Consider the following 16407-nt stretch of genomic DNA (forward strand, 5'->3'; position numbering starts at 1 on the left):
AAATTCAAGTTTTACAGAGCTTTCTCAGAATTATGCCAGTTTTGGGCACCAACTGTGTTTTGCAAAGCATGAAATGTCAAATTATAGAGTAGTGTATTGCTTTCTCTTAAAATTGCATGTTTGTTACATAATGTACTCATTAAATCGAGTAAACATATATGTTGGAACATATAAAGTAATTGTGTACCCCTGCCACAAAAGAAGATGCATTATTAATGCTCAGTTTATTTTTATATTTCATGTATAATTGCATTTGCATTAAAGTAACCATATTTTAGCACATTATGTTTTTGTCAGATGTTGGTATATGAGTGTTATGCCAGCAAAATGGCACTTTTTCTATTTTCTGAAAAAAATAACATGTAGTATTGGTGTTTTATTCTTCAATATTTAGTAGAATTTAGTGAAATTCAAATTTTCCCTTTCTTTTTCCTTAGTGAGTTGTATTTTTAGGAAAATGTCAATTCATCTAAGCAGTTGAATTTGTTGCAACTCTTTTTCCATAATCTTTTTATCATTTTAATGTCAGTTGGATTTGTTATGAAAATCCTTATTTTTATTCCTGATATTGATGCACTGATACTTTCTTGATTTTAATGAGCAGTCCAATTTGGAGGTCTGCCAATTTTCTTGATCATTTCAATGACTCAGCTATTTTTGTTTGTTTGTTGCTTAAATTGGATTTCTGCTATCATCTTCATTACTTATTTCTATTTACTTTCAACTTTACTCTTTTTTTTTCCTAGTTTCTCATTTTTGGACATTAACATGGCAGGCAGAATAATACCTCCCCCAAAATACCCACATTTCAGTCCTCCAAACCTGTGAGTAAACTTCCTTACACGACAGAAGGGACATTGAAGGTGCAATTAAATTAAGGATATAGAAATGGGGAGACTGTTCTGGATTATATTGGTGGGCAGAAAGTAATCTTTAAGTTCCTTTTAATGGAAGGCAGAAGAATAAAAATTAGAGAAGATCATAGAAGCAGAGATGGGCTTTCCTGGTGGCTCAGTGGTAAAGAACACACTTGCCAATGCAGGAGACACAGGTTCGATCCCTGGGTCCGGGACAGGAAGATCCCCTAGAGAAGAGAATGTCGACCCACTCCAATATTCTTGCCTGGGAGATCCCATGGACAGAGGAACCTGGCAGGCTACAGTCCACAGGGTCATAAAAAGAGTCAAACATGACTTACTGACTCAACAAGAACAAAAATAAAAGTAGAAGTCAGAGTAACAACATTGCTGGAAGGAGTCATGAGCCAAGGAATACAGGCAGCCTCTAAAATCTAGCAAAGGAAAGGAACCGGGATGACTCAGAGGGATGGGATGGGGAAAGACGTGGGAGGGGGGTTCTGGAAGGGGAACACATGTACACCCATGGCGGATTCATGTCAGTTCAGTTCAGTTCAGTTCAGTCGCTCAGTCATGTCCGACTCTTTGCGACCCCATGAACTGCAGCACGCCAGGCCTCCCTGTCCATCACCAACTCCCGGAGTCCACCCAAACCCATGTTCATCGAGTCGGTGATGCCATCCAACCATCTCATCCTCTGTCGTCCCCTTCTCCTCCCGCCCCCAATCCTACCCAGCATTAGGGTCTTTTCCAATGAGTCAACCCTTTGCATGAGGTGGCCAAAGTATTGGAGTTTCAGCTTCAACATCAGACCTTCCAATGAACACCCAGGATTGATCTCTTTTAGAATGGATTGATTGGATCTCCTTGCAGTCCAAGGGACTCTCAAGAGTCTTCTCCAACACCACAGTTCAAAAGCATCAATTCTGCGCTGCTCAGCTTTCTTCACCATCCAACTCTCACACCCATACATGACCACTGGAAAAACCATAGCCTTGACTAGACGGATTTTGTTGGCAAAGTAATGTCTCTGCTTTTAAATATGCTATCTAGGTTGGCCATAACCTTCCTTCCAAGGAGTAAGCGTCTTTTAATTTCATGGCTGCAGTCACCATCAGCAGTGATTCTGGAGCCCCAAAAAATAAAGTCTGACACTGTTTCCACTGTTTCCCCATCTATCTCCCATGGAGTGATGGGACCAGATGCCATGATCTTAGTTTTCTGAACGTTGAGCTTTAAGACAACTTTTTCACTCTCCTCCTTCACCTTCATCAACAGGCTCTTTAGTTCTTCTTCACTTTCTGCCATAAGGGTGGTGTCATCCGCATATCTAAGGTTATTGATATTTCTCCCAGCAATCTTGATTCCAGCTTGTGTTTCTTCCAGCCCAGCGTTTCTCATGATGTACTCTGCATAGAAGTTAAATAAGCAGGGTGACAATATACAGCCTTGACGTACTCCTTTTCCTATTTGGAACCAGTCTGTTGTTCCATGTCCAGTTCTAACTGTTGCTTCTGGACCGGCATACAGGTTTCTCAAGAGACAGGTCAGATGGTCTGGTATGCCCATCTCTTTCAGAATTTTCCACAGTTTCTTGTGATCCACACAGTCAAAGGCTTTGGCATAGTCAATAAAGCAGAAATAAATGTTTTTCTGGAACTCTCTTGCTTTTTCGATGATCCTGCAGATATTGGCAATTTGATCTCTGGTTCCTCTGCCTTTTCTAAAACCAGCTTGAACATCTGGAAGTTCATGGTTCACATATTGCTGAAGCCTGGCTTAGAGAATTTTGAGCATTACTTTACTAGCATGTGAGATGAGTGCAATTGTGCGGTAGTTTGAGCATTCTTTGGCATTGCCTTTCTTTGGGATTGGAATGAAAACTGCCCTTTTCCAGTTCTGTGGCCACTGCTGAGTTTTCCAAATTTGCTGGCATATCAAGTGCAGCACTTTCACAGCATCACCTTTGAGGATTTGAAATAGCTCAACTGGAATTCCATCACCTCCACTAGCTTTGTTCGTAGTGATGCTTTCCAAGGCCCACTTGACTTCACATTCCAGGATGTCTGGCTCTAGGTGAGTGATCACACCATCGTGATTATCTGGGTCGTGAAGATCTTTTTTGTACAGTTCTTCTGTGTATTCTTGCCATGTCTTCTTAATATCTTCTGCTTCTGTTAGGTCCATACCATTTCTGTCCTTTATCGAGCCTATCTTTGCATGAAATATTCCTTAAAACCAATACAATATTGTAAAGTAGAAATAAATAAATAAATAATAAAAAAATAATATTAAAAAAAAGGAAAGAAATCTATTCTCTTGTAGAACGTCCAGAAGGTATGCAGCCCTGCCTCATAAGATCTGTTTTCATATTTCTGACCTCCAAACTAATGTATAGTTCTGTACATTAAACTCCTAATTTGTGGTAATATATTGCAGCATCAATAAGAATATAATACACATAGAAGTGTATTTTATTTTTGTTTTATTTTGTAACATAATTTAAAATTACATTTACCTCTAAACATTACTTTAGCTACATTCTATAAATTTTGGTATTTATATTTTCAATGCCATTCAATTAAAAATATTTTCTAATTTATCTTATGATTTCATGTATGGTCTACAAGAAATGTGGTCTTTTGTTTCCAACTATAGGCTTTTCCAGGTACATTAATGTTATTGAATTTTAGTTATTTGTTGTCCAATATATTAGCAACTACCAGTCACATGTAGCTGATAAAAACTTGGAATGAACTGAAACTGGAATTAAAGTATATAAAACTATAAAATCATAACATTTCAAAGACTTACTATGCAAACATAATCTATAAAATGTAAATATTTCATTAAAATAGTATAATAATTCAATGTAAAACATAATATTTTCTATATACTGGATTAAATAAAATACATTATTAAATTAAAATAAATTTTATATGTCTCTTTTTCCTTTCATGTGGTTAATAAGAATTTTAAATTACATATGTGACTCACATTTGGGACTTACATAATCTTTCTACTGAATAGTGTTGTCCTAGTCTAACCCCCGTGTAATCAACTTCGTCATCTCCAAATATATTTTTCCTCACATTCCTTTAGTCTATCGTCTTGTTATCTGTTTGGCTTTTACATTATCAATGACAGCATAATGTTAGAAAGTAAACTTCAAACATTCTCAACTCTACAATCAAAACTCATCTACTGCAGTATGAAAAATCTTCAGTTTCATTGTTTTCCCACACACTAATCCTACCATTTTTATTTCTGAACCTATTCATATTACAATGCATGGCAATCATTATTAGTCCCTCACAGGATCCCTAAATTGCACTGTCTCTAACAGTTACACAAACTCAAGTTAAACTCAATTATCAGTTCCTGTTTTGACTGCAGCTAAGCATAATGAACGCTGGTGAGAAAGCAACACAAAAGTGTCTTGCTTAGTGTTGTGGTAAATTCATGGCATCAAGGCAAAGAAAAGGAATCACACCACAATTGTCAATGATGTCTGATTGTCCATTTCCCCAAATGAAAATTTCACATTCTTTCTCTCCTAAAACCTCCTACTTTGTCTAGGGGTATGCTTTGAGGTACTATGAATTCAATGGTGAAAAACAGATATTGTTATTACTGCTTACTAATAGCCAGCGGTGCCAATATGTGAATAAAATGTGTAATTACTTACCTTATATCAGGTGATCCCAGAAAAAACTTGGAAGATAAATTTTTAAGCTAAGATCTGTATTATCAGTCTGAGCCAAATGTACAAAAATGAGTATGTATAACTAAGGACTGTTTTTATCATTTTATCAAAAACCATACAATTGTACTTCCTTCAAAACAGAAAAAAATTGTGTATAGTTCAACATAGTCTTTTTTTAATAATAGAATTCTAAATTATCATCCTTTGGATCTTTTCAATATTTTTAAATGAATTAATACATATTATATAAGCACATTGTGTTTGTAATCAGAAAATATTTTGATTTGATTTGATTGCTACCACATTAAATTTAAAACCCTACAGCTGAGAACATGCCAGTATTCAAGCAATCTTGCAATACTTTAGATTTTAGGGAGAAAATTTTAAAATTCTGGTGTATGACACAATTTGCAAGTAGTTTTGGAATGTTTGCCTAGTTCCTTACATGAAATAAGTCCTATTTTATATGATAATATACATGTTTTATTATATATATATTCATAAAGGGAAAATAGCACCAATTTAATAATGCATGAATATAATTAACATTAATACATTCATTTCAAAAGACTTTAAGACATTCAGTCAGTTTCTGTTCTGTGGGCACCACATTTGCATCAATCAATATAAATAAATAGAGAAGATGCTTTCAGTGATAAGAACAATGGACACACTATTCAATCTCTCCAGTTCTATGAACCAAGGTCATTTCTCAAACTGAAAATAATCTCCAATTCTCCACCTGAGGGCTCAAACTGGTATTAATCTATTTTCAAATTCAAACAATATGAAATCCTAATTAAGTAAGTATGGCCATAAATATTCATCATAGCCTTGTTTTGTTCCTACTCTTGCTTCTTAGTTCAGTTTATATCATTTCTGCTCTGTCATTGTCATTTAAGCCCATTTCATAGAAACTAGGTCCATGTTTTGCTCCTCTCTACCTACATCTGACTTTTGATAACATTTCTAGGATCCTACTTTCTCCAAGTCTTAGAATTGAGGACATAAAATGCACCTATGAGAAGGGTATCTATGAACTGTTACTCTACATTAGTAAGGACTTTGATTTGGGAAACATCCATAGATGGGGAACTTGGTTCCACAGGCAATCTGAGAACACTCTTTTGCTGCTAACTTTACTTTTTGAAATATCTACTTAAAATTCTTTTCCTGGAATTCTTCTTTACCTGTCCTATTTCACTATTTCCAATAATTCTTTAATCCATTCTACTATATTTTTCGATGCTTTCCTCATATACTTCTGAACATTTACTGTGGCATCCTAAGTGCTAATTCTAAGAATATCTTTGCTCCTTCTTAAAAATTTGCAATATTTTTATTACTGAAACACTGTTAAGCTTGATGGTTTACAAAGTTACTGTCAGTAGTTTCTCCCTGGTGCTTAATCTCTTTCCATGTCTATTGTTTCATAGAAGTCTCTTCCTCTGCCACTCAGCTGACATTAGCTATCAAGGGTCTCAAGTTGGTGCTTTGTTTTGCATCACATATCCTCATGGTGATCTCAACAGTCAGAGATCCAACTAACATATGTCTTATTATGGTTCTGAAGCATATATTTCAAATAGGAGCTCCTATCATGATACAGAAGTTTATTTCCAGTGTAACTATAATAATAGACTACCCCAAATTGAATACATTCCTAATGGAAGAAAAATAAAGTGTCAGCAACTGAAATCACTGTGAATCAGGTACAATGATAAATAAACATGGCATCTGGCTTGAAAGTCTTCACATGACTGTTAGGCACTAAAGACATCATTACAAAATATTGTTTAAGTACAAACCAGAAATATGTTTAGCATAATGGAGCTTTCTAGATTAGACACCGATGGAGTTTGTCTTTTATTGCTTCTGCTCTATCAAAACTGTCAACTTTGTCACTAGTAAGAGGTCATGATTTATAGATATTTTCCCCAAACCATACATTGTGAGTTGGAGGATGAAAGGATGGTGTAGATATGGACCACATAAAAGGCCAAGAATTATTAACATGAGCCATTTGTACTGACTGTGCAAACGAAACACTGTTAAGTAAATACGAGCACTCCAAGATAATCCATAAACAGCACACTGGTACTTCAGTTGTGCCCCACTGGAGTAATCAAGCACTGTGTCCAGAAGAGAAATGGTAGAGCTCCTATTGTGTTTCATGGGCTGAAAAGGCAACCAGTCAGAATCTTGGTGGGATCTAGAATCTGGAATCAGGGGATCAATTTGGTTGGTTCTAATAGAAGTGAAAACCTAAATTACTTTAGAGACTGTACTTCTGGTATTGGGGCCTCAAAGGACAACATCTACAAGAGTTACCTAAAAGATTACATGGAATTTAAGAGTTATGGACTGAAAAACACAGGTTAGAGCACATTATATTGAGTATAATATCAACAGAGGAGTATTTTAGTGTTTTGTTTTTTTTTTTCTCTTTTAAACCATACTGATCTGTGCTGGAAGTTGGATCTGCAGGATTTAGCTCTAGCATGGCTTTAATTTGTTGACCCAATGTTGAAAGGCCACATAAAACAGAGATATTGTGTATTGTTAAGGACCACGAGCAGCATAACTGTAATAGAATGATAGACAGCAGGACTTTTCTCTTTTTCTTCTAGAAGTTTGAGACATTGTGTAGATTGTATATGTCCCTGAGTGGAAGAAATGCAGCCTTATAAAGTTTATTTTTTTCTTTAGATAGATTTTATTATTTCCAGTGGAGCCACTTGTACTGGATAGATACATAAAATTAAGAATTAGTACATGCCTCTAATGATGAATTCTGTTAGAGAAAGCCTCACAGCAATTATGTCTTGTCAAAGTTCTGAATAATTTATATTAGTAAAAAGTTTGCCAAGTGAACAAGGTGGTAAAGAGTTAAGAGTGCTACTAGAATGAAGCAAAACATGAACCAAAGCATTAAGGCATGAAACAGAAGAGTATATATACAGGGAATTAAGAGTTTTGCAGTGGTACAGTATGTGCTTCAAAACAACATAGATATATTTGTTCTGGTATCCATAGCACCAAAGCAGTTTTAAACAGAGTGGACTGGTAGTAATTGTATAATGGTAAACGGGTGCATAAACTAACGTAAAGTAGGAGACTGAATCAGGTAAAAACTTAAGAAAAGGTTAACTTCTAAAGTTACTTGTAGGCCATAATGAGACATTTTAGTTTTACTCATCAGTAAAATAGTGTTGCATTGATAGGAATGATTACCTTTTTTTTGAGTTGTCTGGGAAGGTGGTGTGTAGCTCAGGAGAGAGGAGGAACTCTTCAACAACAAATCCTCTACGTGCACACTTTCTTCACAAATTGAGACTTTGATATGTTTCTAGAAAAGAAATTTGATTAGAGATGAGGTTTATTTAAAATTTGAGAAATATTAGAAAAAATGAAAATAACATATCTTAATTATCACCTTGTTGCATGTTCAAATTCTTCAAATGAATGTGAATTTCAAAATAATGCAATCACAACTTAAGGTGTTTTAAATAACCTCATTTACCTCAACATTAATTTCCTCCTCTTATCATCTCAAGTACATTTACATTGCAAATAGCTTTACTTGGATGATTTGTAATCAATTTTATATTTATATTGTGATAACAAAAATTAGTGTTCTGATGACTAAATCACTTAATGCAATAATCTCACTACATAAATTCAGATAATAACTCTGGCCAAAATATATTTGTACATACAGCTTGGGGGGAAAAGTGTCTTTGATGACATACTCATTTTATTGTAATACTGTGCATCTGATGACTTCCAATTTATTGAGACCGTTTGGCAAATAAAATGTTTTATACACACACATAGAACGACCTTATGGATGAATAATCATTTTATATGAATTCAAATTCATGAAAAAAAAAATATATATATTATGTATACATTTTCAATGAACAGGTAATCCTCAGATTTGAGCATTGAGAGATAGGTCTCAGGTTCATGTTCTAAGTGCATACACAAGCAGGGAATCATTAGCAGTGTTACAATTTGTGCTTTAAAGAAACAACAGATACATTTGTTCTGGTATTCATTATACTGAAGTAGTTTTAGGCAAAGAGCAGGAATTCTTTTGCAATATACAGATGTTATCAAACCAGTATGTTGTCATTTAACATAAGCCCCCAAGGTCCATCCATGTTGTAATAAATGGCAGGATTTCCTTCTTTCTCATGACTGAATAATAGTCTCCTATATTTGGGTATATATATTCCCCTTGACACACTCATCAGTTGAAGAGATAAGTCAAACAGAGAAAGACAAATAATGATTGATATCATTTGTGTATGAAAATTTAAGAAGCTGAACTCATAAAAACAGTGAGTAGAATGGTGGTTATTCAGTTTTCAATTTTGTCTTTATCTTGCTTTAATATCTAGTATCAAACTCAAAATAATTTGAATTGTATGTGTTATCTCATTTCTGAATTAGTTACTATAAGATTTAAATTATCTATTTCTGGATTATTTGGTAGAATTAGTGTCTTTATATACATGAACCTCAGGATTTCCTCAGTGGAAGGTATTTATTTATATATGAAAGGTTTAATGACTACAATGCCATAGAGTTTACTATTTAACCCTGTTAGTTTATCATTAACATTTCTCTAGGAAATTACACATTTTAGTTAATTATATCTTTTGACAATTTGCAAAGGATTTTTCTAAGATTCAGATAAATACTCTTAAGGAAAAAAATTACGCACACACACACACATATATATATATACATATGATTATTAAATATTTTACCAGCAAGTTTGACCTGTCAGTTAGGATGGAATAAAGGAAATTAGCTAACCTCTCTAAGCTAATTTTAAATCATGTTTTTTGTCTTTTGATGATCCTCTACAAATAATTACCTTTATCTATTTTACAACTATAAAGCACCTTATATAGTATGTTTCTATATACAGGATCAAGCCTAGGAATATACATGTAAAGGAAATCAAGATCAATGCAACAACAGCAACACCACCTTAATTCCTTGTACAGCACTGTAGGGTTTATATAATACATTATATCAGTTATCTCATTTAAGGTGTACTGCATTTCTACCAAGAAAGGGTTATATCCATGTGATCAAATAATGTGACCACATTATTAACTGAGTCACTCAGATTACACAGCTGAGCTGAGATTTAATTATATGTCTTTAGACAACAAATTAAATGTTATTTTAACTATATCTCATATTATCTTCTTAAAAGTACTGTTTAGAATAACTTGAAATATTAAAATCCATTCAATGAAATCCAACCTGCAAATGCAGAATCTATTATTTCCCCTGAAAAATACATGTCTTATTTTGGTTAGAGAAATAAGAAACCACTGAAAGAATGCTGTAAAATGAATCTCCAATATGACAAACCTGAGAGCTTAGAAAAGGCAGATCTTTTCACACCTTTAAACTGGAAACATCAAAAGCATCTGGAAATTGAATGTTCACAGTAGGGGCTGGGAAGGAAAAGTAAGAACATAACGATATAGTACTTAATTATCATAATTCACCCCAGGTGTTGAAATGTTCAGAAAAGATATATTTATAATGAGTATCAAACCATGTATTCGCAAACTGCAAAAGATAAAAAGTTTTGGTGAAACATCATGTGTATAATACAAGGAAGAGAAAGCAAAGTTAATTTTTGCCAAGTACTGGTAGTTTTTCCTGATATTCACATAGAAATGAAAATTTTATACAGTTACTTGTGTTACAATCTGTTGATAAACTGAGTGAGGCAATTGCTATAAGACACAAAAAGTCTTATAATAATTGCCAACTCATATTGTTCACCACTAAGAGTAGTATTATATGATGCATAACCTTTGTGAAAATCTTTATTAGTTTCACTGGACTATTGGCTGTCACAGGTAAATGTAAGCATGACATAAATCTTCACTATAAGACTGCCAAAAAGTTGCAATTTCACTAATGTCAAGAACTTATAATTTGGAGAAAAATAAGGAAATTACATATTGCATGTAAAATAATTTTAAAAATCATACTGCTGTATAGTTTGGAAATCTGACATTTAAAAATGCCAGTTAAAATAAGCAGAGAGAGAAAAAATAAATTGATAACTACAGATATTGGAAATTTCCATTTTCTTTGTATGCAATAGGAATTGATATTTCTTACTATCCAAGGGTCTTGGACTGCAAGGAGATCAAATCAGTCAATCCTAAAGAAAATCAACCCTGAATATTCATTGGAAAGAATGATGCTGAAGCTTCAATACTTTAGCCACCTGATTTGAAGAAATGACTCATTGGAAAAGATCCTGGTACTGGGAAAGATTGAAGGCAGGAGGAGAAAGGAATGACAGAGGATGAGATGGTTGGATGGCATCACCAACTCAATGGATATGAGTTTGAGCAAGCTCCAGGAGTTGGTGACGGACAAGGAAGCCTGGTGTGCTGCAGTCCATGGGGTCGCAAAGAATCGGACAGGACTGAGCAACTGAACTGAACTGAAGACACAGTGCTTTTCCATCTACACACACACACACACACACACACACACACATTAAGTGCTGAGAAATATCTAAGCTCAACAACATAAGTTTACATTGAAGGAAAACTTTCATTCCCAAAAGGTGTTATTAATCAAGCAGATAGGTCTATGAAATATTCTTAGAACAATATCATCTTATGCTGTACACATTAAACTTACAGTGTTGTATATCAATTATCTCAATAGTAGGGAAAAGTTGATAAGAGCAGAGGAAAATTTGTTAAAATATCTAAAATCTATTTAGGCAGATGTTAGATTTTTGAGGCTGATCAAAATGTTTTCCTTAGTATTCACGATTTCTCAGCTCCATGTATGTATCTCATGTCCCCTTTTCTCTCAGCACTCGCTCCGTATTTTTGGATATTTATCTGGTGATATGATCATCATTCCTGAGAGTTGCTAGTCCAGCCTCTTCAGGGTAAAAATAGCCTTCCACCAGATAAGAAAATTCACAGGAACATCCTAGGAATTCCTTAGTTCCATCCTGTTTTTCCCTCTTTGTGCAACAGCAACCCCATTTTCCTTTTATGTTTACCATCACTCTCCCTAGGGCATGTTGTATACTGCTTTGGTTATTTGTGCATGGGGTTCAAATTATCCCATTTCAATTAAATATAATATTTCCACTTTTGGGTTGTGGTCTCTGAGCTTTAGAAAAATACTAAAAATACTGGGCTTCCCAGGTGGCCCAGTGATAAAGAATCTGCTTCCCAAGCAGGAGAGGCAGGTTCAATCCCTGGCTCAGGAAGATACCCTGGAGAAAGAAAGGACAACCCATTTCAGTGTTCTTGCCTGGAAAACCCCATGGACAGAAAAACCTTTGGTGGGCTAGAATCCTTGGAGTTGCAAAGAGTTGGACACGACTTAGGGACTAGGGACTAAACAGCAGCAGCATTCCAAGCGCTAGCAATACCCTCTTCTGATGTCACCCAAATATGTTTCCTTTGTGAAAATGTATTCCCCTGTGCCCTTTTAAATTGTACAACTTTTGTATATATTTAACACAATAGTAATTTTATCATAAGCATAAAGATTAGCAGTAAAATAATTTATGAAGAAACCTAGATTTCATGCATGTACGCAGAAGATTTTTGAAAATACAAAGGAAATACTTCTCTGGAAAAATTGGCTTTTAAGTGCACTGGATAATTCGTGTTAATTATATAGGGTTTAGTGCTGTTTAGACAGATTACAAAGTATATTTTTAACTTCAAATTTTCAAATATCAATTTTAAATATCTCCTGCTTATCTGATGAAAATAGTATTAATTAATTAAATTGTACATAGAAATGTTTACCAATGTCTATAAATAAATTTTTGCCTTTTCATACTGTTCATGGGGTTCTGAAGGCAAGAATGCTAAAGTGGTTTGCCATTCCCTTCTCCGGTGGATCATGTTGTCAGATTGCCAGGAGAAATATCAACAAGCTAAGATATGCAGATGACACCACCCTTAAGGCAGAAAATGAAGAGGAACTAAAGAGCCTCTTGATGAAGGAGAAAGAGAAGAGTAAAAAAGCTGGCTTAAAACTCAACATCAAAAAACTAAGATTGTGGCATCTGATCCCATCACTTCATGGCAAAAAGATGGGGAAACAATGGAAATAGAGACTTTATTTTCTTGGGCTCCAAAATCACTGTGGAAGGTGACTTCAGCCATGAAATTAAAAAGGTTGCTCCTTGGAAGAAAAGTTATGACAAACATAGACAGCATATTAAAAAACAGAGACATCACTTTGCCAACAGAGGTCCATCTAGTCAAAGCTATGATTTTCCCAGTAGTCATGTATGGATGTGAGAGTTGGACTATAAAGAAAGCTGAGCACCAAAAAATTGATGGTTTTGAACTGTGCTGTGGAGAAGACTCTTGAGAGTCCCTTGTACTGCAAGGATATCAAACCAGTCAACCCTAAAGGAAATCAACCCTGAATATTCATTGGAAGGACTGATGCTGAAGCTGAAAGTCCAATACTTTGGCCATCTGGTGCGAGGAGCCGACTCATTGGAAAAGACTGTGATGCTGGGAAAGCTTGAAGGCAGGAGGAGAAGGGGATGACAGAAGAGATGGTTGGATGGCATCACTGACTCAATGAACATGAGTTTGAGAAACCTTCTGGAGGTGGTGAAGGACAGGGAAGCCTGGTGTGCTGCAGTCCACGGGGTCGCAAAGAGTCGGACACAACTGAGTGGCTGAACAACAACATAAATGATTTATGAAATTGATTTTCTTCAGCAAAATGCACACACAGATGTGTCATCTGGTGTTACTTTCATTCAAAATCACTGAGACTCAACTTAGCATTAGAACTATAGATTTTTTGACCAAAATACAGACTAATTTCAAAACGTCTATAGATTTGTTCAAATCCAGCAGTTTATTATTTTTTTTTGACCTGCAATTTTTTTAATGTATAGTAGCCATATTTAAAGCTAAATAGTGACTACCACTCCAGTACTCTTGCCTGGAAAATCCCATGGACAGAGGAGCCTAGTAGGCTGCAGTCCATGGGGTCGCTAAGAGTTGGACACGACTGAGCGACTTCACTTTCACTTTTCACTTTCATGTACTGGAGAAGGCAATGGCAACCCACTCCAGTATTCTTGCCTGGAGAATCCAAGGGATGGCGGAGCCTGGTGGGCTGCCGTCTATGGGGTCGCACAGAACTGTTGCAGGCAGTGTGGGGTCAGTTCAGTTTCAGATAGTTCCTTGTTCCTGCTTATACTTTTCAAGATCTATAGGCCCCTTCCAGTGTAGTTGGTGTTAACTACAGGGATCTTAATCTGTTGCACCTGTCACTTCCAAAGCGGTTCCCTCTGTTTATTTGGCTTCTGTTTGCAGGTCTCTTCAGTGTCTAATTTCTGCCCTGACACAAGGGGGCGGAGGTGGTCTCTTTAGGTTCACTTGTTCAGTCATGCTGTGGGGAGGGAGGAACACTGCAAACCAATATCACTGGCGTGTGTGTGGAGAGCTCGCAGTGTCTTGGCCACACTGGGTTTGTCCCTGCTCACGGCGTGTGTGCTTTCCCAGCCTACCCTGCTCAGGCTGGGAGCGGGCCCTGAGTTGCGTGCACGTCCCAGGTCTAAAGCCGCTCAGGTTCAGGTACCTGGGTACTCCACAAAGGCACAGACTCGGTTGGGCCCGCGGTTTGTGCCCTTCCCTGGTCGGAGCAGCTCAGGCAGCCAAGTGTTTGGCGACCACACTCTCTTCAGGTGCAGTGCAACATATCACCTCCTTGGTCCCAGCCTCGGTTTCTGGGTGCGCCGGACTCTGGTGTGCTGTGTATCTCTTCTGAGGAGCTGATCCCTGGCTGCGACCCTCCCGGCGGATGTCAACCATCCAGAATCTCAGGAAGTCTTTGGTTAGAAACTGGAAGCCTGTTCGCAATTTGGTAGGGGATGCCCTCTCTGGGGCCGAGTTTGCCCCTTTCCAGCTCTGGCTGGCCCCACCTGCCTGTTGCGGCTGGCGGGGAATGGGCCGGTCCACAGCCGGCTAACTCTTCTCTGGTATTGCTCAGTCCTTTGTTCTGTGAGCTGGCCAGCAGTGCCTTAGGTTTGGGCTTTTCGTGGGTTAGTTTTCTGTCTCTGGCTATCCACAGTTTAGGTTGCTATCTCACGGTAGCTCCCTCAGATTGCTCTCAGGGCATTCAGCCCCGCTCCTCTCCGTTCAGCCCCTACTTGCTGGTGGCGGATGCGAGCGTCTGGGGTACATCTCTGCTGGGAGTTCCCTTCAGGCACATAATATGTGGGTTTTACTTATTTATTTTTAGTCTTGGTTATGTTGCCCTCCGAGATTCGAAAACTTCCCCCAAACCCGCCGGTAAGAGGGTTTCCTGGTGTTTGGAAACTTCTCCTCTTTTATGACTCCCTCCCCGGGACGGGTCTCCATCCCTAACTCTTTTGTCTCTCTTTTTATCTTTTATATTTTGTCCTACCTCCTTTTGAAGACAATGGGCTGCTATTCTGGGTGCCTGATGTCCTCTGCCAGCATTCAGAAGTTGTTTTGTGAAGTTTGCTCAGCGTTCAAATGTTCTTTTGATGAATTTGTGGGGGAGAAAGTGGTCTCCCCGTTCTATTCCTCCGCCATCTTAGGACAGCCCCTCAGGAAATTCTTAAAGAGATGGGAATACCAGACCACCTCACCTGCCTCCTGAGAAACCTGTATGCAGGACAGGAAACAACAGTTAGAACTGGACATGGAATAACATGCTGGTTCCAAATGGGAAAGGAGTATGTCAAGGCTGTATATTGTCACCCTGCTTTTTTAACTTATATTCAGAGTACATCATGAGAAATGCTGGGCTAGATAAAGCACAAGCTGGAATCAAGATTGCCAGGAGAAATAGCAATAACCTCAGATATGCAGATGACACCACCCTTATGGCAGAAAGTGAAGAAGAACTAGAGAGCCTCTTGATGAAAGTGAAAGAGGAGAGTGAAAAAGTTGGCTTAAAACTCAACATTCAGAAAACTAAGATCATGGCATCTTGTTCCAGGACTTCATGGAAAATAGATGGAGAAGCAATGGAAATAGTGACAGACTTTATTTTGGGGGGCTCCAAAATCACTGCAGATGGTAACTGCAGCCATGAATTTAAAAGATGCTTACTCCTTGGAAGGAAAGTTATGACCAACCTAGACAGCATATTACAAAGTAGAGACATTACTTTGCCAACAAAGGTCTGTCTAGTTAAAGCTATGTTTTTTTTCCAGTAGTCATGTATAGATGTGAGAGTTGGACTATAAAGAAAGCTGAGTGCTGAAGAATTGATGCTTTTGAACTGTGGTGTTGGAGAAGACTGTTGAGAGTCCTTTGGACTGCAAGGAGATCCAACCAGTCCATCCTACATGAAATCAGTCCTGAACATTCACTGGAAGGACTGATGCTGAAACTGAAACTCCAATACTTTGGCCACCTGTTGTGAAGAACTGATTCATTAGAAATAACCCTAATGCTGGGAAAGATTGAAGGCGGGAGGAGAAAGAGATAACAGAGGATGAGATGGTTGGATGGCATCACTGACTCAATGGACATGAGTTTCAGTAAACTCCAGCAGTTCATGATGGGCAGGGAGGTCCATCATGTGTGCTGTAGTCCATGGGGTCACAAAGAGTCAAACAGGACTGAGTGACTGAAGTGAACTGAATATAGGGAATGACTGAATATAGAGAATGACCTTAAGATTTCTTCTGATTTTCTATTAAGAAATGGAAATAGCAATATTAGTAAGATTTTATTCTGATTCTCATAACATTGCATCTTTACCTGGCACTATGTTCTTACATTTTAATCCTGCAGCATAACT

The 16407-nt window shown here is 37.1% G+C and overlaps 1 protein-coding gene across 1 annotated transcript in view; it reads right to left on the reverse strand.

The window, feature by feature from the left end:
• LRFN5 (leucine rich repeat and fibronectin type III domain containing 5) overlaps positions 1-15204 on the reverse strand; it is a 984773-nt gene extending 969569 nt beyond the window's left edge. Inside the window, exons 1-2 of the transcript XR_014070506.1 lie at positions 15037-15204; positions 7798-7912 (exon numbers count right to left, since the gene is read on the reverse strand). The gene's annotated coding sequence lies outside the window, so the exon portion shown is untranslated. The remainder of the gene's footprint in view (positions 1-7797; positions 7913-15036) is intronic.
• Between the last annotated feature and the right edge of the window lie 1203 nt (positions 15205-16407).

Source organism: Giraffa tippelskirchi, chromosome 12 (assembly GCF_054371585.1).
Source record: "Giraffa tippelskirchi isolate mGirTip1 chromosome 12, T2T-mGirTip1v1.2.pri, whole genome shotgun sequence".
NCBI lineage: Eukaryota > Metazoa > Chordata > Mammalia > Artiodactyla > Giraffidae > Giraffa > Giraffa tippelskirchi.